General features: G+C 35.8%; 1 pseudogene; it reads right to left on the bottom strand.

Annotated features, from left to right (window-relative positions):
* Nucleotides 1–15249: 15249 nt before the first annotated feature.
* LOC119086614 overlaps nucleotides 15250–23701 on the bottom strand; it is a 50713-nt pseudogene continuing 42261 nt past the window's right edge.

Raw genomic sequence — 23701 nt, 5'->3', positions numbered from 1 at the left:
GCTAACTGTTCTTATTGCTTAAATTAATCCATTTCCATAAATCTATACCTTGCCACGTGGCTGGTGGCTTACCGGTGTCTTCACATGCTGCTTGTCATGGTGGCAGCTGGCAGTTTCTCCTGCCTCAGCCTTCTGCTTCCAGAATTCTCCTCTCTCCTTGTCCCACCTACTTCCTGCCTGGCCACTGGCCAATCAGTGTTTTATTTATTGACCAACCAGAGCAATTTGACATACAGACCATCCCACAGCAATACTGGATTATCTCTTCCCTAATTTTCAAATATTTGAAGTTGAATTCATTTCTTTGATATGTCCTGATTAATATCCCTAGTTCATGTAAGTATTTTATATATCAATAACTCAGCCAAAAAACAAACAGTTTAATGGATCAAAACTTGATTACTTTGGTTTATCAGTAATGGATGTTTGTAGCATGAATCTTAAAAGTTCTTATTAATAAAATCAAACCTGAGGCCAGTTATTGGGGTGAACACTGGAAGATCAGAGAGCCAGCACAAGCCACAGCTACCTCACCTCGCCAGATCCTCAGCTGGTCTTGCTTCCTTAGACTGGAGGCCTCTGAGTCCTCATCCAGAATGGGTCTCAGCTGAATTGCTGCTCAAAAGCCTGAATGCTTAACCAGGCCAAATGCTTCTAGTTTTTGGTCCTCACACCTTATATACCTTTCTGCTTTCTACTACCACTCCCTGGGATTAAAGGCGTGTGTCACCATGTCTGGCCGTTTCCAATGTGGCCTTGAACTCACAGAGATCCAGAGGGATTTCTACCTCTGGAGTGCTAGGATTAAAGGTGTGAGTGCCACCATTTTCTAGCCTTTGTATCTAGTGGCTGTTCTGTCTCTGACCCCAGATAAGTTTATTAGGGTGCACAATATTTTGGGGAATACAATACCACCACAGATGTTTGCTAGTTTCTCAAAAATTCTCTTTAAGTAAAGACCCAAGAACAAAATGGAATATAATATGTGTTGACTAAACATTAAAATTTTGTGGTAATGTGAATATAGATGAATTAGATGCTAGTCTATTATTGTTAATGTAGATTTCTCATTAGCCAACATATGATGTTGGTGATTCATGATATTAACCTTACAATACACTAAAATTTGCAAAATCATTTCACAATTGTACATGCGCATGTTATTTTATTTAGACTGTTACTATAAAAGAAAGTTTAAAAGGTATGTAACATATGATAAAGAATGCATGTTATTAATTGTGCCTTATAAACTCTGGGCCATTTATAAAAGAGAACACATGTTAAATAATATATAAATTTTTATTGGGAATATTATGGATTATTTATTTCAACTTTTATATTAAAATATAACTTTACTACTTGAATATTCTTATATATTCGACTTTTTATTTATACTGGAGATTGTTCCCAAGGCCTCATGTGTGCTAGGAAAATGTTATTACCACTGAAGTCCATCTTCAGACCATTTAAATTTAATATTTTTGTGAAAATTAAGTCAAAGACTATTTCCATGCCCTGAAAACACCTAAAAAGTAGTAACTATATGCTTTCTATGCTTCGGTAGTTTGTAATTACCATTGGTAATATGTTGGAGCATCATAATATCTATTTGAAAAAAAAAATAATTTGCAAAATATGTAGTTCACTCATAGCAATCATAAAAGTACTATTAAAAGAAAAATCAAGGTATGGGAAGATAGCTTATCAGTAAAGTCTTGCCATGCAAAAAGATGGAGACCAGAGTTTACATCCCCAGTACCTATATGAAAATCCAGGAGCAGTAGCAGCACTCCAGTGTTTGAAAAATGATGACAGACATTCTTGTAATACAGACTCACCAATTTATTAATCTCTATGTTCAGTAAGGGAATCCTTTCTCAAAAAGTAATGTGGAGAACAATTTAGGAAGACAACTGACATCAACCACTGGTCTCTACATGCAAGGATACATTTATATATTAACACACATACATATACATATGTGTGAACACATATATGCACATACATTACACAAAAATAAATCAGTATTGTGTTGTTTATAAACTTATACAACCATCTCTGAAGACTTACTGTGCAATATTTGTAAAATGTCTCAAATCAAAGCACATTTTATAAGATAATGGTTGTTTTTTGTAACAACATTTTCTAAGATGATCATATATATGGATATAAATCTAATCTTAAGGACATTTTTACCTAATATAAATGCATAACATAGAAATGCATAAATAACTTTATAGAATACAATATGTACATTCAAGAAAGAATTCAAATGTGCCTATTATTAAAATAAGAAAATATTAACAATGGTCCTTGAGAAGAGCAGAGATTAAGATATTATGTATTTGATTACAATTTTGTACCAATATTTAAAGTAACAAAAATCAAAGGCAATATATCTTCTGGAAAATAGTTTTCTATGTGGAATATATGTGCATATTCAATAGTTCATTTATGCCTTCAATATTACTAATCTTGTTCAACAAATCAGAATGATGGTCTAGAAGTTGTAGCTCAGTTGTAGTACACTTGCCAAGCACGCATGAGCCCTCAGTTCAAATGCAAGTACTACAGAATAAATAAATAAACAAGCATAAATTCAGCCATAAAATTAGTATAATTATTTTCATATTTAAAATATCATGATTAACATCTTGGAACATAAATATTTGCCTAGTTCTCATTAATTTTAAGAATTACCTTAAAAGTGCAATGTCAATTATAACTATGAAATCAAATTTTTATTATCATGTCAGTGTCTGTCAAATTAAATTGTTTTGTTATTATAGAAAACTTCAGAGTGGAAAATATGAGTCTCTGCTATCATTCAAAGTATGATAATATTGTATCTTTGGATACTGGTAATTTTGCTCAACATTGAACTAAAACTTAGTGCAATCAATGATTTTTCCAAGGGGAAAGTTTAACCAGAATAATTTAGAAGATAGAGGTTTAATCTCAGCATCAAAGAAGGTATGACCTGATATATTATCAACGGTTGTGAAAAATGAATTATGCCTCTAAAATGGCCCAATATTAACTAGTTCTGATCGTCATCAACACATAAATAATAAAATTTCCTATTATTTGGTCAGTATTGTGAATTAATCAGATCTGAAGTACAACTTCAGGAACTCAGAACTTAGGTTGTGGAGTTACGATATTTGTCTCCGAATTACTTAGATGATGTTTGTTAAAGACAATTAATCATCTGAGTAATGTAGATTGCTGCCAGAAAGCATAGACACCCATGTTTCTATGCCTATAATTGATCAGTATGCCTTTATTGAAGTTTAGTTCTCTTTATTTTAAAAGCCCTTTTCATTGACTTTGTTGATGAGCTAGATTTGGGAATCATTAAAGTAGAAAACTTAAAATTCAACTAATATGGGAGTGGAACAATAAAGAGATATATGCAACATATATGGTCATGATGGGATGAGACTAGTTTAAGGATATCTTATTGCAGGAGATAAATCAGGAGATAAATTTGCTAAAATGATCAATTAATGATTTGCTATTTTCAGAGCTCATCACTCTTTTATTTTATTTTTTATGTTTTTTATTTTATAATTTAATTTAATTTTACATATCAGCCACAGATTCCCTTGTCCTCCCCCCTCGCCCTCCACGCATTCCCTCTAGCCCACCCCCCATCCCCATCTCCTGCAGGGCAAAGACTCCCCTGGGGATTGAGTTTAACCTGGTAGATTCAGTCCAGGCAGGTCCAGTTCCCTCCTCCCAGGCTGAGTCAAGTGTCCCTGCATAAGCCCCAGGTTCCAAACGGCCAGCTCATGCACTAAGGACAGGGCCCGGTCCCACTGCCTGGATGCCTCCCAAACAGATCAAGCTAATCAACTGTCTCACTTATCTAGAGGGCCTGAACCAGTTGGGGGCTCCTCAGCTATTGGTTCATAGTTCATGTGTTTCCATTCGTTTGGCTATTTGTCCTTGTGCTTTTTTAAATCTTGGTCTCAACAATTCTCGCTCATATAAACCCTCCTCTTTTTTGCCAATTGGACTCCTGGAGCTCCACCTGGGGCCTGGCTGTGGATCTCTGCATCTGGTTTCCTCAGTCATTGGATGAGGTTTCTAGTATGTAATCACTCATAGGAGGATACTAGATGTAAAACAAAGATGACTAGACTGCTACCCACAACTCCAGGGAGGCTACCTAGAAAATGGGCCCCCAAGAAAGACACAGGGGTCAGCTAATGACAGAGAAATGCATGAGATCTACATGAACAACCTGGACATGAGTGGGGGTAATGAAGGGCAAGGGGCAAGGGAAAGAGAGCTTAGGGGAGTGGGAGATCCCAGCTGGATCAATAACAGAGAAGGAGAACAAGGAATAAGAGACCATGATAAATGAAGACCACATGAGAACAGGAAGAAGCAAAGTGCTAGAGAGGTCTACAGAAATCCACAAAGATACCTCCACAATAGACTACTGGCAATGGTCGAGAGAAATCTCGAATTGACCTACTCTGGTGATAGGATGGCCAAACACCCTAATTGTCGTGCTAGAAATCATCACTCTTTTAGACTCAAACATTTTCTCCAAAGATATTGGGTTTCTAGGAAAACAATGTTTCAGGCAGATAAAATAACTGTACAAAAGTCCTAAAATGATACTGTGCCTAAGGTTTGAGAAGTAGTAAGGAGGCTAGTGTGACTCAGATGAACGGAGGGAGGAAATAGGAATAGTCAGTCTAACTATATATGTATATTTCATGCCTCTTTTAGCCAGTCACCAATTGACATTTAGTTTTTTTTTAATTTGGGGTTATTATGAATGAAGCTGTTTTGAACATGTGTGTAAAATTTTTTGTCTGCACACGTTTTCCATCTTTCTTGGTTAAAATACCAGTATTGAAGTGGCTGAGCCATATGAAAAGTATATTTTAGAAGAAACTGTGACAATATTTTGTAAGATGTCTGCACAATTTGGATTTGTGCCAACAACATATGAAAGTTAAATTTGCTTTCTCATTTTTTTGCAGTCTTCTCCAATGATGATCCCCCTATAGGGGATCTAATCCCAAATGACCATCCCTAAAGACATATACATAAGAGCAAGAATAAGGGGACGCAGCAAGTTGTATTAATACATTTATATGTGTATGTACATATAAATCATGATAATAAATGATTATGATGATAAAAGATCCAGGATGTAAGTCAGTGATACAGCAGTTTCATATCGTATATAAGGCCCTGGAGAATTCCAGTTTCTAATTTTGATGATGTATAACATCTGAAATTTTTATTCATTGTTGCATTTTTAACATTATCAATAATTTTGGGATAGCCCATAGTCATAAATGTTTTACTTGTTTTCATTTAGATGTTTGATAACTATAAATTTTATATTTAGGTTATAATATATTTTATATGACATGATATATAAATGATCTTCATTTTTAAACATACAAATGAGTACATTCCCCATTAACATCTTTGTTCTTCCCCTTGTGAATTGGAAATTTGTTAAAAGAAATTGAACATATATGAATGTGGATTTACTTTTATGGTATTTATTCTCCTCCCTATATATTGATTTTATGTACTATCTATCAATCTATCTATCTATCTATCTATCTTTCTGTCTCTTCTATTATCATCTGTATATCTATCTATCTATCATCTATATCTTCTATTATCTATCAATCTATCCTCTTTCTATTTATCATCTATCTATCCTCTTTCTATCTATCTGTCTGTCTATTTATCTGTCTGTCTGTCTGTCTTCCTGTCTATCTACAAATGCTTAATAGTCAAAACAGGATAATAAACCCATTCATTTTGTTTCTCAAATGTGTTCTATGAACGTCAATTGCCTTATGGTACCTTTCTACTTAGAAAATATATCATAGACTTTGTAACCAGTTTTCCTACTGTGCAATAGATGAAAACAAATTCATCTCCTCTTTCTATTCCTTTTCCCTTTTTCATGTCACAGTTTCTACAGGCTACTTTTCCATTCTCATTTTCTATGAACTTAACATGATTCCACAGCCTTGCTGCAAGGATTGGTGCAGATATTTAGAAACCAAAGAGATAGAGATATTGGGTTTGGGTTTGCATTTTTTTGTAGTTCTTCTAGATATTAAATTTTCTTTGGTTTTGCAAATTCCCTGGTAGAATTTTTGGGGTCTCTTATGTATACTATCATATCATGTGCAAATAGTGAAAGTTTAACTTCTTCCTTTCCAATTTGTATCCCCTTGATCTCCTTGTTTTTGTCTTATTGCTCTAGCTAGAACTTCAAATACTATATTGAGTAAATATAGTAATGTAAATATAGTAAATATAGTTGGCGCCCAACGTGTTGGCAAGAGTTTGTACTTAAACCTGAGAAAAAAGATTCTAAAATGGAGCTAAAAACAGCTTCCTAATTGTCTCTCTTAAATGAGCAGCAGCTGCAGGTTTGAGTTACTGGCGGGCTCCTGGCGTGTGCGCTTGACCTGCAGTATGGCGGGAATGAGGCCTCTGCAAATGGAACATTAAGCTGCGTGGTGGATTTAGCCTTTGCTAGTACAAAACAAAAAAGGTTTCTGGGCTACATGCTGCTTGGATAAAAGCATAGACTCACGATAGCTCCCAGAGCTGGCAGTAAAGGCACCACAGGCATGTTGAGAAGTTGAGGTGGGCGGAGCAAGCAGCCATGGCACCTTTTCAGTCTTAGAAATGGTGCAGTTTAAAGCAACAGATTCACAATAAGACAGATTCAGATGGAACAAGACTTTAAATGCTTTACAATGTGTGTAAAAATGTACATAGGCTTGGAAGAGAGAGGAAAAGGAACATAGACAGTTATATAAAGAAATAGAAAGTTTAAAAAAATAAAGTCTTTAAAGAGAAAGTAAAAGTAATATAAAAAATAAGCCACATAAAGATGGCTATCACACAGAGAATCTGGATTATGTTCTCTTCGATATTTGTAGCTGAAGAAAAACATTTGATTGCAAAAGCTGTTGAGTTATGCCAAAATGTATATTTTAAAGGTACCTTGACTTCAAAATTTAGATGTAAGGATATGTTGCTTTGGAAAAGAGGCTCTGTTTTTGTCTCTACAGAAAGCCAGAGGCTATGGATTTGTTCCAGATTAAGATACATCAGGTTTGACCAGCCAAGACCCCCTGAAAGGTCTCCGATGACACCATGGCCCAGATGATCCAACATCCAGAATCATTTCAAGGCAACTGGCTCAGACGATACAGTCTCACGGACTACTCCATGAACCTAAAATTTTCTTTGTATCCCCATAAGATACAGTGCCCCCCTCCAGCAGGAAGTAGTAAGAGAAGCTACGCCCAAATTCCCAAATATACCAAGCTGGCTTTAAAGATGTGTAAAAGTTAAAACCTTCCTTTATAAAAAAAGAAAAGGGGAAGTGCTGTGGGATGTTCTATATGTCCTGTGGGAGCCCTTCTTGGGTTCTTTGTGGCGTTACCCAGCAGGTCCGCATAGAGGATGATTAGGACCATGGGCCTGAGTGCAGGTGTCTGAGATGGTCTGCACTTGGCTGTGCTGGGGGATGGTCTGTATGTCAAGTTGCTCTGATTGGTCAATAAATAAAACCTGATTGGTCGTGGCTAGGCAGGATGTATAGGCGGGACTAACAGAGAGGAGATATAAAAGAACAGGAAGGCAAGAGACACTGTAGCCGCCGCCATGACCAGCAGCATGTGAAGATGCCGGTAGGCCACCAGCCACGTGGCAAGGTATAGATTTATGGAAATGGACTAATTTAAGCTATAAGCACAGTTAGCAAGAAGCCTGCCACGGCCATACAGTTTGTAAGCAATATAAGTCTCTGTGTTTACTTGGTTGGGTCTGAGCGGCTGTGGGACTGGCGGGTGACAAAGATTTGTCCTGACTGTGGGCAAGACGGAAAACTCTAGCAACAGTTTAACTTCTTCCTTTCCAATTTGTATCCCCTTGATCTCCTTGTTTTTGTCTTATTGCTCTAGCTAGAACTTCAAGTACTATATTGAGTAAATATGGTGAGAGCAGACAGCATTATCTTGTTCCTAGTTTTAGTGGAATCACTTTGAGCTTCTCTCCATTTAATTTGATGTTGGCTGTTGGCTTGCTGTAAATTGCCTTTATTATGTTTAGGTATGTTCCCTGTATTATTCTTCTCTCCAAGACCTTTATCATGAAGGGGTGTTGGATTATGTCAAAGGCCTTTTTAACATCTAATGAAATGATCATTTTTTTTTCAGTTTGTTTATATGGTGTATTACATTGACAGACTTTCATATGTTAAACCATCCTTCCATTGTATTTGTTATCTGTTGAGATTTCCTTTGTCTCCAAGTATGTGGTCAATTTTAGAGAAGGTTCCATGGGGGTGCTGAGAAGAAGCTATATTCTATTTTGTTGTGGGGGGGTGTTATGTAGATATCGATTAAGTCCATTTGAGTCATAACATCAGTTAAGTCCTTTATTTCTCTGTTAAGTTTCAATTTGGGAGATCTATCCATGATGAGAGTGGGGTGTTGAAGTTTCCCACTATTAATTTGTGAGGTTTTATATGCAATTATGCTTTAGTAATGTTTCTTTTACATATGTGGCTGCCCTTGTGTTTGGGGCATAAGTGTTCAGAATTGAAACTTCATCTTGGTGGATCTTTCCTGTGATGTGTATGTAATATCCTTATTGCTCTTTTTTGATTGATTTTAGTTTGAAGTCTATTTTGTTGGATATTAGTATAGCTACACCAGCTTGCTTCTTAAGCTGGTATAAGTCCATTTGATTGGAAAGTCTTTTCCAAGCCTTTTACTCTGGGGTAGTGTCTGTCTTTGAAGTTGAGGTGTGTTTTTTGTATGTAGCAGAAGGATGGGTCCTGATTTTGTATCCATTCTATTAGCCTGTGTCTTTTATAGGTGAATTAAGTCCATTGATATTAAGGGATATTAAAGACGAGTGATTGTTAATTCCTGTTATCTTTTGGTGGTACTATGTGTATATTTCTCTTCTTTGGGCTTTGCTGCTGTGTGGTTATCTATTGCCTGTGTTTTCATGCGTGTATCTCACTTCCTTAGGTTGGAATTTTCCTTCTAGTGCTTTCTTTAGGGCTGGATTTGTAGATAGGTATTGTTTAAATCTGGTTTTGTCTTGGAATGTCTTGTTCACTCCATCTACAGTGATTGAAAGTTTTTCTGGGTATATTAGTCTAGGCTGGCATCCATGGTCTATTAATGTCGGCATTACATCTGTCCAGGACCTTCTGGCTTTCAAAGTCTCCATTGAGAAGACATGTGTTATTCTGGTGGGTCTGCCTCTATAAGTCACTTGGCCTTTTTCCTTTGCTGCTCTTAATATTTTTTCTTTATTCTGTATGTTTAGTGGTTTAATTATTATGTGGTGAGGGGACTTTTTTTGGGGGGGTTCTAGTCTGTCTGGTGTTCTATAGGCTTCTTGTCTCTTCATACGTATTTCCTTCTTTAAGTTGGGAAATTTTCTTCTTTGATTTTTCTGTACCTTTGAGTTGGTATTCTTCTCCTTCTTCTATCCCTGTTATTCTTAGGTTTGTCCAGATTTCCTGGGCATTTGTGTTATGACTTTTTTGGCTTTGGTGTTTTCCTTGACTGATGAATGTTTCCTCTATTGTATCCTCTACACCAGAGATTCTCTCTTCCATCTCTTGTATGTATTCTGTTGGTTATGCTTGCATTTGTGTTTCCTGTTTGTTTACTCAGATTTTCTATTTCCAGCATTCCCTCTGTTTGTGTCTTCTTCATTACTTCTATTTCCCTTTTCAGGTCTTGAACTGTTTCCCTCACATTTAATTGCTTTTTCATGGTTTTCCTGGCTTTCTTTAAGGGATTTATTGATTTCTTCCATTTTTTTGTCTTTTCCTCAATTTATTGATTTATTCCAAATTTTTGTTTGTCTTTTCCTCAATGTTTTAAGGGAATTTTTTCATTTACTCTTTAAAGGCCTCTAGCATCTTCATGAAAGTATTTTTAAAGTCACTTTTCTGTTTCTTCTACATTGTGATGTTCTTCAGGTCTTGCTGAAGGGCTAGGTTCTGGTGATACCATATTGCTCTTTATGTTGTTGTATGTATTTTTGCACTGGCGTCTACCCATCTTTTCCTCCAATATTTATAAGAGGTGCATCTGAAGGAGCTGCTATTGGTCTAATATGTGTTTTGTGTCTGTGTCTCAGGGTACCCCTCTGTGTCCAATCCTAGCTCTTGGTGTAATTGGAGCTGGCAGATTCTGTATCTCAGGGAGCTGCTCTTGATCCAATCCAAGCTAGCTGATTCTGTGGCTCAGGGAACTGCTCTTGGTCTTATCAGGGCTCTTGGTCCAGTCAGAGCTGGCAGATTCTGTGTCTCATGAAGCCTCTCTTGGTCCAATGAGAGCTGGTAGATTCCATGTCTCAGGAAGTTACTGGATTCACAGGTGGATGGGTATTTGGGTTAGGGCATAAAACTCCTAGATTGCAAGGTCCAATGTTTTTTTGGGGGGAGCTCCCCACAGGAGTTTTCCATGATGGCTGGCACCTGGGGCAGAGTTGGGTAGGGTTTCCCAGGAACTGGCTGTGTCTCAGGGCCTGGGTACTAGAGGCAGGAATCTCTGGGTGGAAGAAGAGTCACTCACCTCTTGGTCTAATGAGAACTAGCAGACTCCATGTTTCAGGAAGTTACTGGGGTCACAGGCAGGTGGGTATTGGGGTAGTGGCATGGTTCTTGTAGATTGCAGGGTCTGATGGGGGGTTTCGGTAGGTTCGGCCTGCCTGCAGGAGTTTTCCTTGCTGGCTTGCAACTGGGGCAGAGTTGTGTAGGGGTTCCCAGGAACTGGATGTGTTTCAGGGTCTGGTTCCTAGCAGCAGGTCTCTCTGAGCAGGACTGGTTTATATATTTTAACATACAGACCCTACACTTTTTATTATAATTGTTTATAAATACTCATCTGTACAATTAATATATATATTAATAACTTATACTACTAATAAAATAATGTTTTCTTTATTTTAATTTTTATTAATTCAATGTTGCTTAATTAATTTCAGTAAAATCTTTTTTTTTTCTTTTGAATGATTCAGACAGGATTTCTCAGTGTAGTCCTGGCTGTTATCAAATTCACTCTGTAGACCAGGATGGCACCAAACTCAGAGATCTTCCTGACTCTCTCTCCTGAGTGCTGGGATTAAAGGTGTGCTCCACAACTGACTGACTCAGTCAACTCTTGTATATCCAACTTGCATCTAGTGATTCAATCTACTGTTTGAAAAATAATTTCCTAATTATAATATATTATTTGAATATTTGTTGAATTTATAAACAAAAATCCTGACTTTTGAAAATAAAAAAAATATTTTTTCTTTATAAGCTAGACACTTTAATTCGTTTTTGTACTTGTTCACCCTGCATAGGACCTATAGATTATGTTGAATGCATGTGACAGCTCTCAATATCCTTGTTTTATCAGAATGGGCAAACATTTAGTCTCAACACAATGTATGTTAGTCTTATGTACGTCAAATATGTATTTTATCAGGGTGAAAATATTTCTTTATATTCCTACTTACTTGAGAATTTTTGAATAGACATTGTTATATATTTTTCTTCACATATTAAGGTCACATAATTTTTTGCTTTCTAATATTGTGATTTTTTTCATAGATTAATTTTCCAATGTTGAAGTATCATGATAGTATTAATCTATTTTGTCATTATGCTTAATGGTCCTTAATATTTATCACTGAATTTTATTTAATAATATAGTATTAAGAATTGCTAGTACTCACGAGTGATATGTCTCCAGGTTTCTTCCTTTGAATATCTGTCATATTTGATATCAGGAAAATTTTGTTCTCATAAAATGATTTTGGAATTTCCCTTCTTATTTTCTAGGAAAGCTTTTGATATGATTGGTGCTAGTTCTTCCCTTGGTGTTTATTATACTTTTATGAATGGATGGTATAACTGTCCTGTTTACTATTGACTATTCAACTTTCTCATCCCTTATTCTTGGTGTCTTGAAAAGCCTGGAGTCTCTACATTTACCCTCATTCATTGTAAAGAATGTTTAAGAGTCAGAATCATATTTTTCTATGCATATATACATCAATATTTAGAAGGTGGTTAGATAAAGTGTTAATTTACCTAAACAACAATAGTACATTTCTCTTTGAGTCCCTGGTACAAGTCATGAAGCATGAGTAATATTCCCTTATGTAGTCTCAGAAACTGAGATTTTACTTGAGTTTGCTGTACAATTTCCTCTTGTAGAGTAGACTTCAATTCAAGCAGATAGCAGCTGCTTCCCCCATAACAGTCACGCCACTATTGCAGTAGTAGGTACATCTTGCCTGGCTAGATGCTATCTTAAATTATAGTATAAATGACTGGCTAAGACCACTGGTGCCTTTTGTCCCCTAACAGCCTGGTTGGTATCTTCTGGTGTTTTGAAATATAGTCAGTAGGCAGGAAGCTTCTAACTCAATTCCAGCTTGATTTCTACATATTTTGCAGAAAAGTTTCTTATAATCTAGTTGTTCTGGGCAACCACGCAGAAGGAAAAGAAGCACTTTTATTTTGGGGACTCCCTAAAAAGCCTTCATGACCTAAAACTCCATACCTTGAACTTGGCTTTTAGGAGCAGAAGCATCCAATCTAATTATTTGTAAGTTATATTTTAACTGGCTTATAAAAAAGCAGGTTTTCATGTTTTTATTATATATTTTTTTGTTTTGATTAACCTCCCCCTACCTATTTATTTTCCCCATTCCATACCCTTATTTATGCTTAAACATTTCTACCCTTAGTACTTTCCCCAATTTTCTAAATTCTGTTCCCTTAATGCACCTTCTCCAATGGCCCATTTCTACGTTCCTGGCTTCTACATGTACTCCAGGTTAAACACATACTCAATAAAATCTGATGCTAGGATCCACATATAAGGTAGAATATCCATAGCTTTTCTTCTGGTTCTGAGTTTAATTCAGTATATTTTTCATTTACCTTCAACTTCATATTTTCATTTTTCTTTATAGTTGAATAGTATTCCAAAGTGTATATGTACCACATTTCATTATCCATTCATCAGGTGATGGAGATTTAGCTTGTCTCTATTGTAAATAGCGCAGCAATGAACACGGCTGAGCAAGTATCTGGATTTCAAGTCCTTTGAACATTTGCCAAGGAGGGGCATAGCTGGGTCATATGGTTGACTTACTTTTAGCTTTTTAAGAATTTTCAATGCTTATTTTCAGAATGACTGCATGACTTTGAAATCTCATTACCAGTGAACAAGCATCGGTGTTCATTTGTCTCTATAGTGTGACATAAAGTCCACTAGACATATGCCCAAGAGTGGGTCCTAAAGTGATTCAATTTCCATAACCACACTGATTTCTAATGTGGTTATATTAGTTTATCATCAGTGAACAAGGAATTTTTCTCCCTCCACATCCTCACTAGCATTTGTCCTCATTTTATTTCCTGATAGGAACCACTGTGACTTGAGTGACATAGTATCTCAGAAGTAGTTTTAAAGAATAGATGAAAAGTTTTCCAGATGGTCTGTAATGTTTTACATTTATACTAATATTATGTCAATTATCTGGTTGTTCTCCATTTTTGAGAGAATTTAGCATTGTCCTAACTTTGTGGTTTGCGTTGGCAGCTCTTTGTGATTTATTTACTTTTTTATTTTGCTAATCATTAGTGATGTTGAATACATATAGTCATGCCCTTATTTTCTATCTGCATATATTCTTCAGTATAATATATCTTTATTTCTTTGTGTTTTTTGGTTTGATTTTTCTCTTAATTTGATTGATTGTTTTTTGTACATTTTAGAAGTTTTTTTTTTTTTTTTTTTCATTTTTCTTTATTAAGAAATTTTCTACTCACTCCACATGCTATCCACAGACCCCCCCCCTCCTCCCACCCCAGCCCTCTTTCCCAAGCCAACCCGCATCCCCACATCCCCCAAATCAAGGTCTCCCATGGGGAGTCAGCAAAGCCCAGCACACTGAGCCTAGGCAGGTCCAAGCCCCTTCTCACTGCACCAAGGCTAGAAACAACTCTTTTTTTTTTTTTTTTTTTTTTTTTTTTTTTTTTTTTTTTTTTTTTTTTTTTGGTTTTTCGAGACAGGGTTTCTCTGTGTAGCTTTGCGCCTTTCCTGGAGCTCACTTGGTAGCCCAGGCTGGCCTCGAACTCACAGCGATCCACCTGGCTCTGCCTCCCGAGTGCTGGGATTAAAGGCGTGCGCCACCAACGCCCGGCTAGAAACAACTCTTAAAACAGTATTAATAAAAAGAATAAATAGGCCACAGGATAAAAATAGATACTAGGTTATAAGAGATAAAGGTGAAAGAAAAGTTTAGTAAATCAGCACAGTTCATGCTTCTCCAGTAAGAAGCATTCATACCAGAATGTTGAGAAAATCTGGCTTCTCCTTTTCTAGGAATGTTTATTGTATAGTCTTGGCCAGGCGTGGCAGTGCACACTTGTCAGTCCCAGCTACTTCTGAGGCTGAGGCAGGAGGATTGCTCAAGCCTGGAGTTTAAGAACATCCTGGACAACACATGGAGGACCCCTTTTCAAAAAGTGTTTCTCTAAGAAATCTTCACTTTTACTCCTTTTGCTGTGGCTAATCTCCGGGTAGCTCTTTCCCGGCACCCAGCTGGGCAGGCTCTCCTTACTTTTAAAAGTTCGAGAGTCTTTTTTCTTCCACTTTTAAATCCACGCTTGTACATTAGAGAGATGAAACACCTGTCCATAGGTTTCTGGCTGGAACTTGCTGCAGGTCAGTCAGAGAGCTTTGTGAAGGGCTCTATACGTGAACACACAGAAAATGGCAGAGCTAAGGATGTTGAAAAATAAGTTTGGAATGGCAGGAGACTGGCCTTGGCCTCACCAGCCTGCCAGCTCCAGGAGCATCAAGATGCCGTAATGGCCCAAATCCCTTGGAGACACAGTGTCATGTACCCATCCCATCTGTCATTCCCAATGTGTTAGAGGGCTCACTTGAAGCCACACCCCTGGAACCAGGAATACAAATTAAGTCAACAGAAGTAAAAGCTGCCATGTACCACCATCATGCAAAATCCTCACACAGCAGGCAGGTTGCTTCGGTTGTTCATGAAGGACCTTGTGGTCCAAGTCACTTAGCAGTTACCCGTCAGTCTCTCTGAAGGCAAACAGTAAAACTCAGAAGACATTAACCGGAATAAAATATTCAGCCAAGTCAATGAAGCTCGAAGGGGGCAGGAATTCTTTCAGCGAGAGTTCAGGGGAAGTGAGAGGAGGGACATGGCAGCCCCCCGAGCCTCCAGGACCAGAAGCAGCTCGATGAAAAATGTCCCTTCCAGAAACTTCTCCTTATTTTGTTCTGCACCTGTATCGGTTTCTGTTGCAGCTGCACGTAAACGTTTTTGGAAAATATGTCACCGATGACTTAGCTGGACACGTAGCCCCAGGTGTTCCCCTCACTTTTTCTTCTCAAGAATAAGTTGATACTTAAGGGCTTTCTGATCTTTTTTTCAATGGTTTCATTGACTTTTGAGATTAGAGTATATCAATTCCCCCTTCCCTTTCTTCCCTCTAAACCTTCCTATGCTCACCCTTCCTTGTTCTCTTTCAAATTCATGGCTTCTTTTATCAGTAACTGTTGTTCCTTGTACCAGAAAGTGCCATGCAAGTTACCAAAGGAGGGAGGCGACCAACACCAGAATGGCTGGTGACCCTGAGAGCGCACTAGAGGCACGAATACTTTGGAGATAGCCAACAGCTCTCCCATTGGACTTAAGACCCTTTCAACAATAGGAACATCATGCCTCATGCAGGAAACCTCACTGACTACTCAGAGCTAGTGAAGTCAGTGATCGTGAGGAGAACCAACAGCCACCATTTGCTTTTTAAAGTGTCCCTGTTGGCTCTTATGACCATCGATGGCGTATCGTTTCCAAGGTGGCAGAGCTTTGCTGCAGGACAGTCCCTTCAGTTTCCATTCATGCTGTCAAGCTAAGAGCTGTGTTCCCTGGACACTGGCCTCCTGTCTGAATCCTGCGCATGCACATACGCATTCTGACTCACGACTTAGTTCTCTCGCTCTCTCATAGTTCCCATTCAGTTGTCACCAGTGATTGAAGAAGTGAAATCTAGTAATTGTGCTGCTATGTGGGAAGCATGATGATACAATTCCATTTTCCAGAGTCTTCACATGCTGCTTGTCCTGGCGGTGGCTGCAGTGTCTCCCCTTAGAAGTTTTTATATGTTGCAGATGCAAATCTTTTGTTAGACAGGCCACATAAAAATATTTCCTTCCAATTTGTAGCTTGTTTTTTTTTTTCATTCTCTTCTCTGAATCTTCTGAAGCACAAAAGTCTTAAATTTTAATGAAATACAATTAACACAATCTTTATGCATTTAGGTTTTGTGTATTTTATCTTTATGCATATAGAAATTATCTCTGAGTCAAGTATAGATTTATGATTAGGCTTTAAAAATATTTCTTTGCACTGTTGTAGATTTGAAGATTTTCTGCTACTTTAAAAATGTTTTAAAGATTTGTTTGTCTCATTTGTGTTCATGGTCCATTTCTAGATAACTTTTATAATGCATGAGACTATATGTGATACGTACTTTTGTCCATATATATTAATTTTTTCTAAAAGAAGTTTTTGAAAAGATGGATTTTTCCCCTATTGAATTTCTGTGTACTTTTGTAAAAAGTTTACTGGGCATAGTAGATAAGTCTATTTATAATTTCTCTAAACTAGTCTTTCCTGTATAGCTCATGGTATCAACTAATCTGCTTCCTGTTCCTATGATTCTATATATTTCATAAAATGGAATCGCACAGTATTTGTAATATATATGAATGGCTTTTTTCACTGGCATAATATTTTAAAGATTAATTTCTGTTTATGGTAGAATAATATTCCATTCTCTGTATATACCACATTATTATTTATTAATTATCTTGGTACTGGAATTATTTTTTGTACTTTTCAGGTATTGTGAATAATACATACAACTATCAGATTTCTTCTTTGTGTTCAATTTTTCATAGTGCATTCTTTAGAGTCAAAAAGCTGAATCATATATTTTTATTTATCTGAAATAGTTAGTTTTTAAAGAATTTCATACATGAGTACTGTGTTTACATCATTGTCACATGTTCCCCCCACAAAACATGTTCTCAGGAATGAGGCTTCCAGGTCAGTTCCAGCTTGACTCCTCCAAACCCTTTGTTCAAATTGGGGGTATCTTCAGCAATAAGGTCTTCAAGTTCTTCTAAATGTTTTTTAGCACTGACATGTGAAACATGGCCTTGTACATGCTACACTAGACTACACTAGCATGCTACCACAGAACTACATCCCCACACTCTGATTTCCTGAGAGTCTTGCTACACAGTTCAGTGTGCTTTTAAACTTGATGATCAGAAGATCTTCTACTTCCCAAGTACTGGAAGGTCATGGTGGTACCATTATGTCCAACTAATATTACATTTAAAATCAGGTACTATGAATCCTCTTTACTTTTCTCAAATTGATTTCTTTATTAAATTTCCTCACAATTTTGTAAAAAAAATTTTGGGCCAGCTTCAATATTTATAAAATCATTTTGAATTTTGATATATAATGCATTTGTATTTGTAGACACCTTTGAATAGTAATGTTAACAGTCTTGAATTTTCCAATCCATGAGCTCAAACTCTCTTTACATTTAATTAAGTCTTTTTAAATCTCAGTCATGTTTTGTAGGTTACAAGCTTTTGACCTCTTCATTTTACTTCTAGATATGTTGCTATTTTAGATGCTACTGTTTTCCCAAATTACATTATGAAGTGGTTATGTATAACAAAACACATTCTTTTTTTTTTTTTTTTTTTTTTTTTTTGGTTTTTTCGAGACAGGGTTTCTCTGTGTAGCTTTGTGCCTTTCCTGGAACTCGCTTTGGAGACCAGGCTGGCCTCGAACTCACAGAGATCCGCCTGCCTCTGCCTCCCGAGTGCTGGGATTAAAGGCGTGCACCACCACCACCCGGCAACAAAATACATTCTTAAATGACAACTTTGGAAACTGCAACTTAAGAAAATGAAGTTACTAGCTGGTGGAGCAGGCCTAGAATATAGTGACATAGGATGTGGAGGCAAGGGAATAGTATATTGATGTCTGCTTGGGCAAACTGAACAACTTCCTAAAATCATGTCAGAAAATGAAGAATAAAGAAATATGTGAGAAAATAGTACAGTGATAGACTGATTTCAGGTCCTGGTACTACTTGTAAATTTTATTTGTTCTAATCTATTTTAGCAGGTTGTTTTTGGTTTTATATATTAAATATCATTCTATCCAAAAAAGAGTTTTGCTTTGTCCATTCCATCTTGAGATATTTTCTTAATTTTTTTGTCTAGTTGATATATCTCAAATTCTATAATAATAGAAGGCAGCAGCAGAAGCAAACATACTGGTTTCTGAATTCGAGGAGAAGATTTTAGCATCTTAGGCTATAGATTTTCCATGAAAGTTTTTTTTTTTTATTTTTTGTTTTTTGTTTTTTGTTTTTTGTTTTTCAAGACAGGGTTTCTCTGTGTAGCTTTGCGCCTTTCCTGGAACTCACTTGGTAGCCCAGGCTGGCCTCGAACTCACAGAGATCCGCCTGGCTCTGCCTCCCGAGTGCTGGGATTAAAGGCGTGCGCCACCACCGCCCGACTTTTTTTTTTTTTTTTCCCATGAAAGTTTTGAAAAGATTCCTTTCTGTTGATAGTTTCCTGAGAATATCTGTCAAGCATTTCCATTACATTGGTTGAGATGATACGTTCTTTTCTTAATTCAATAAATTTGGTGTATCACATTGACTTCTTTATTTTGAAACACCTTTGCATTTGTAGAAACTATTTCATTTCCCCTGTTGTATGACCTTTAAAGATTCAATTGAGTTCCATTTCATAACTGTTAGAGAACTTACAGTTAGATTTGTTATGGATCCTCTTCTGCTATTTTCTGTTTGCTTAGTGTCTTCATCTGGCTTTTCTGTAATTGTCCCAAAGAATCCATATTATTCTTTTGAAGTTTGTTAGAATTAATTGAAGCCAACTAATTTAGGGTTTTTATTTATTGAGAAGATTTTGATTTCATATATATCTCCTGGGAGTTTCTAATTGCTAGTTGAGTTAAGTTCTATGATTTCAGTATTTTTACATATGTGCTGATTTTCTAATTTATTGGCATATAATTGTTCTTAGTTTACTCCAAATAAATTTTAATCTGTTCAGTTAGAAGCAATGTCTTGAACCGTTACTGATTTTACTCATTCCTTTCTTCTCCCTTTTGTTTTTTTAGTTCTAATTGTATGTTAATTACATCATCTTCTTAAAGTTAATTATGCTGTTTCTCTACTCTGTGTATCAGTTTTTTCTCTGCTATGATCTTTATTATTTGCTTTTTTTTGTTTCATCTTGACTTTTTATGGACTCTTATTATGTAAAGTGAGGAAAATGATTCCTAACATTTCTTTGTTTTAATGTAAGCATTTAGAACTATTCATTTTCCAGTGAAAACTAGATTTCTGCATCTCATTGTTTTTATATGATGTGCTTTGTTTATCTCAAAATGTTCTAACTTCATTTCTAATTTATTCTATTGATTTAAGAGTGTGGTAGTTTCCATTTCCTGGGAAACTTCTAGTTTCACTTCTGTTACTGATTTCTAATTTTATACAATTATTGTTCGAGAAGGTAGGTTGTGTAAGTTTAACGTTTTCTACATTTGCAGTCTTGTTTTGTGGATGAAACTATAGTCTACCTGGCATGTTTGTAGGAACATATATTACTTTAATGTTTATGAAAAGTATTGTTGTGGTTAAAAAATTCTACACTTAAAATTAGATTTTCCTCTAGATGTCAACTTACGGTTAGGTTTAGATTTAGGTAGGAATTTGTACTCTAACCGTAACTGTAACCATAAGAACATTCTCTGTAAGGCTCAATTCCAATACCACTTGTGGATTCATCTTTGATTTTCCCTCCTTACCAATAGCGAATTGAAGTTAGTTTTATGCTATTTTATACCTTTTCTCTTTCATCATGATTTATAAATGTCTTACCACATCTCTCATGTTACTAATTGCTTTCCTTCTCTTTAGAGTATGGACAGTTCTTTGCAATTATACCACTTCTTATTCACACACTTACATAGAGGAAGCATTCATCCTCCATTTTTGCTTCATTTTTAAAATATTGTTATCTGGAATTTCTCTAGTTTCTCTTGCTGTATTAATGTGAATCTCAATTAACATGATTGTATATATTCAAGGATCACAGTTACTATGTTTTTGGTTAAAATGATTTTCTGTATTCTTCTTAGAGCATGATTTCAGCTTATTTCTTTAAACTTGCAAGTAGCAATAGCAATAACACCAGCAACAAATACTTCATAGTATAGTTTATAAAATAAAAAAAATATGCTATTGACATATAACATTGTTTGTAGTAGTAATTGTTCAGGAAGCAATTCATCTAGCAAGTCTGTGATAAATAAATATTCTTTTAATTTCCTTTTTCCTTTTGTTTCTCTTTCTCCTATGAAGTCAGCTCTATTCTAAATCTGACTTGTTCTAAATTTAAATATGGTTGTCTGTGTCTCTTAAGTTATTAGCTTCTTTTTTCATATTTAGTGTGTGAGAGAACATCTTTTTATGGATCTTCCATTGAAATTCAAAAGATACATGTTTCTTAGAAACACTTAGCAAATGTTCCTTCAAATATAAATGATTTTTTTCATACTCATCTCTGAGCCAAAACTATTATTTTTAGAGGAAGGAGATATACCAATTGGCTTCAGCTAGATAAGGTCTTTGTGGAGCTATTGTTGGAGTTAGTCCATCTAACCCTTTTGACTGAGAAATTCAAGCCCTGTTCAGGTACTAGAACAAAAACCAAGAAATTGCCTAAGATATGACTACAGTTTCCCTTAAGCAGAATAAGTGACAGATAATATAGAGCCAAATTTGAGTGACCATGGTGCAGGAAACACACAGATAGTTTATTGCAGTTTCCATATTCCTCCATGGCAGCATTTTCTTGAAGTGTTGCAGTAGCAGAACAGAGAAAGTCACAAATCAAGCCAATTGTAGATACATTGTTGAGCACACCAGAGAGCCAGGTATAAGAAGATAGGGCAATCTTCCCTACAGTTTGCAGAAGTTCTCTGATGACATTCTTAGCTTTTGAGTTGGCACAAGTTTAGTGACCTGCTAAGTTAATAGAGTTCAAAAGCTTCTTATTTATTAGTTATAGGATATTAGTTCTGACCCAGAAGTTGGTAGAGAATGGCTGTTTAGAAGCTAAAGCAAGCATAAGATAATGTATAATTAGGCTCTGAACCTGCAGCCTTCCAACTTCTCTACATCATTGCAGTTCTAATCAGTCAATTAGTCTTTGCAGAAATCGCTTTTCTCCAGAAATTCTGATTCACACCAGCATAAGTGTCTGGGAAAGAATGGACCAGAAAGTGTCTCCCTCTAACTTCCCTTAAAGTTAGTTCTTTTAGAAGCATGGCACAACATTTTCAGATTGTACTTTTAAATGAGGTCCATCAGGTAGCTACTTTGTATTATTGAGTAGAAACGGCTATATTTATTTTGGAGATCAAAGAAACAATTTAGAATATTGATTTCCTACTATGATACAAAAACCTACCTGAACAATTCCACTTCTAATGGCAGAGCATCACATTTCCTTGAGGATAAAAAAAATTAAAACAACAATGCCAGCTCCAAACTATGGACTCTATTTAGATAAGAAGAAAACCCATTTCAAATATTTGGTAGCAGTTAAAATGCTGTGAGGGAAATGAACTACACTCACAATATGAGTCAAATGTGAAGCAGCAATTTAGCATACATGAGAAAGTGGTGTAAAGCAACGTGGAAAAGTAAAGATTGTTTATAAACTTGAAATCCTGAAATAACTAAGCGTTTAAAAGTATATTTTTATCATGCCCTTTCTTTCTTGTACTAATATATTTTACTCCATCTAGTTAAATTCTTCTTGAGTAGTGGAACCTAAAATAGACAAGTTGTTAGGATTAACTCTCCTAATTTCCAGTCACAGCCAGAATATTCCTATCATAGAACTGAATTTAGTATGCTAGTTCTTTGTAACAGAAAGAAATTATGTTTTAAAAATTATATGTAACACATATAAATTGATATGTTTTTATATACTGTGGTCATGGTCTTTCTCTCTTGTGCATGAAAGATTCAACTTAAAAACTTTTTGGGCCTATATACCAGAGCTTTTTGTTTGTGGTCAGAATCCAAGATAGATAACTGAATACGAGTTAAAGCAAAGTCAGCCAGGATTTCTCCATTTTATAAATTCTATGGAGAAGAAATCAAGTAGAAATGGTCTGTATAGTGGAAAATCAATCAAAGACTTAGTCCCATAATATACCCCCAATATAGAGTCTATATTTCAGCTTGGCAAGTAGAATTTATTGTGAACTTGTCATTTTCAGAAGATATTTGGCCTGCAACAAAGCTGCTATCACATCTATACAGAATGAGAACAAAATATAAAGTAAGACAATATATTTCACCCATAATCCTCTCAATTTCTCTAATCTGTACTTCAATAAAGGTGAAATGCCATATTTAGAGATTTGTACATGTATGATTTATGTTTTAAATTTATGCATGATGTGGTTATTTCTAAATAATTGGTTATACCAGGTAGTTTTCCCTTTTGTCCCTGAAGTAAAAGCATAGTTGAAAAGAAATTTGGATTTAGAGAAATCCACACTACATTTAGTGTTAGGACCGATCGAAGATGAAAGGAATGAAATACTGGAAACATTAAGGCACTTTCCCCATAGGACCTCCTATGTATGGTGTGGAGGCATTTTTCTGCCCAGAGAACAGACCAAGGAAGTGGTAAATACTTCTGTTTTTTTAGAAAAAATACTTTAGCTCTTAGTCCTCTTTTTTCATATACCCATTCTCTATACTCCAAGGTATTTGCACTTTCTCTTGCTTCCTTGTTTGAAATACCAGGAGATAGCTAGTGAATCTCCTTTATAAAAAATCTAAACAACAAAGGTGAAGCTGACACAAGAAATAACTTGGGGACTCAGATTTCCTACAACCTATTGTAGTTGAAGCTCGTAATGTCCTCTAGTAGGAATAACTTCATTGCATATAAGTGTATTAGACATTAACTGCTTGAGGAAGAGGCACAGAAAAGTAAAGAGAATCTTCAGAAATGTTGGTAAGCTTATAGAATATTATCACATAAGGGATTTATGCGTGTGACATTTCAAATTAATTAATAATTACTTTGACTCTGTTTATCAATAAGAAAGTCTGATGGAAATGAAAGAAAAAACTTCTAATTGTTTTAATTTAGCATTTTAATTTCTCTTGGTAATGACTTGTATTGCTTGTATTAATATATAAGTCATATATCTTTATTCATAGATTTATCTCTAAGTACTTTCTGTTTTTTATATTACTGTAAATCATCTTGTCATTTTTACTACTTTTTGTTGACAAAAGTTGTATCTTCTAATGTAATGATTTATATAAGCCAATTGTTTTCCAGAGTGTAGGCATCTGTATCCAGAAGTTCTATCATCACTGTCCTACTTACAATGGTCCTAAGCTAAGATTTTTTTTTTTCTATGAATGAAGCTTCTATATCCAGCCTTCTAAACAGTATTT

The sequence above is a fragment of the Peromyscus leucopus genome, chromosome X, assembly GCF_004664715.2.
Source record: "Peromyscus leucopus breed LL Stock chromosome X, UCI_PerLeu_2.1, whole genome shotgun sequence".
Taxonomy (NCBI): domain Eukaryota; kingdom Metazoa; phylum Chordata; class Mammalia; order Rodentia; family Cricetidae; genus Peromyscus; species Peromyscus leucopus.
The sequence above is the reverse complement of the archived record's forward strand: the minus strand, read 5'-3'. Positions and strand labels throughout refer to the sequence as shown.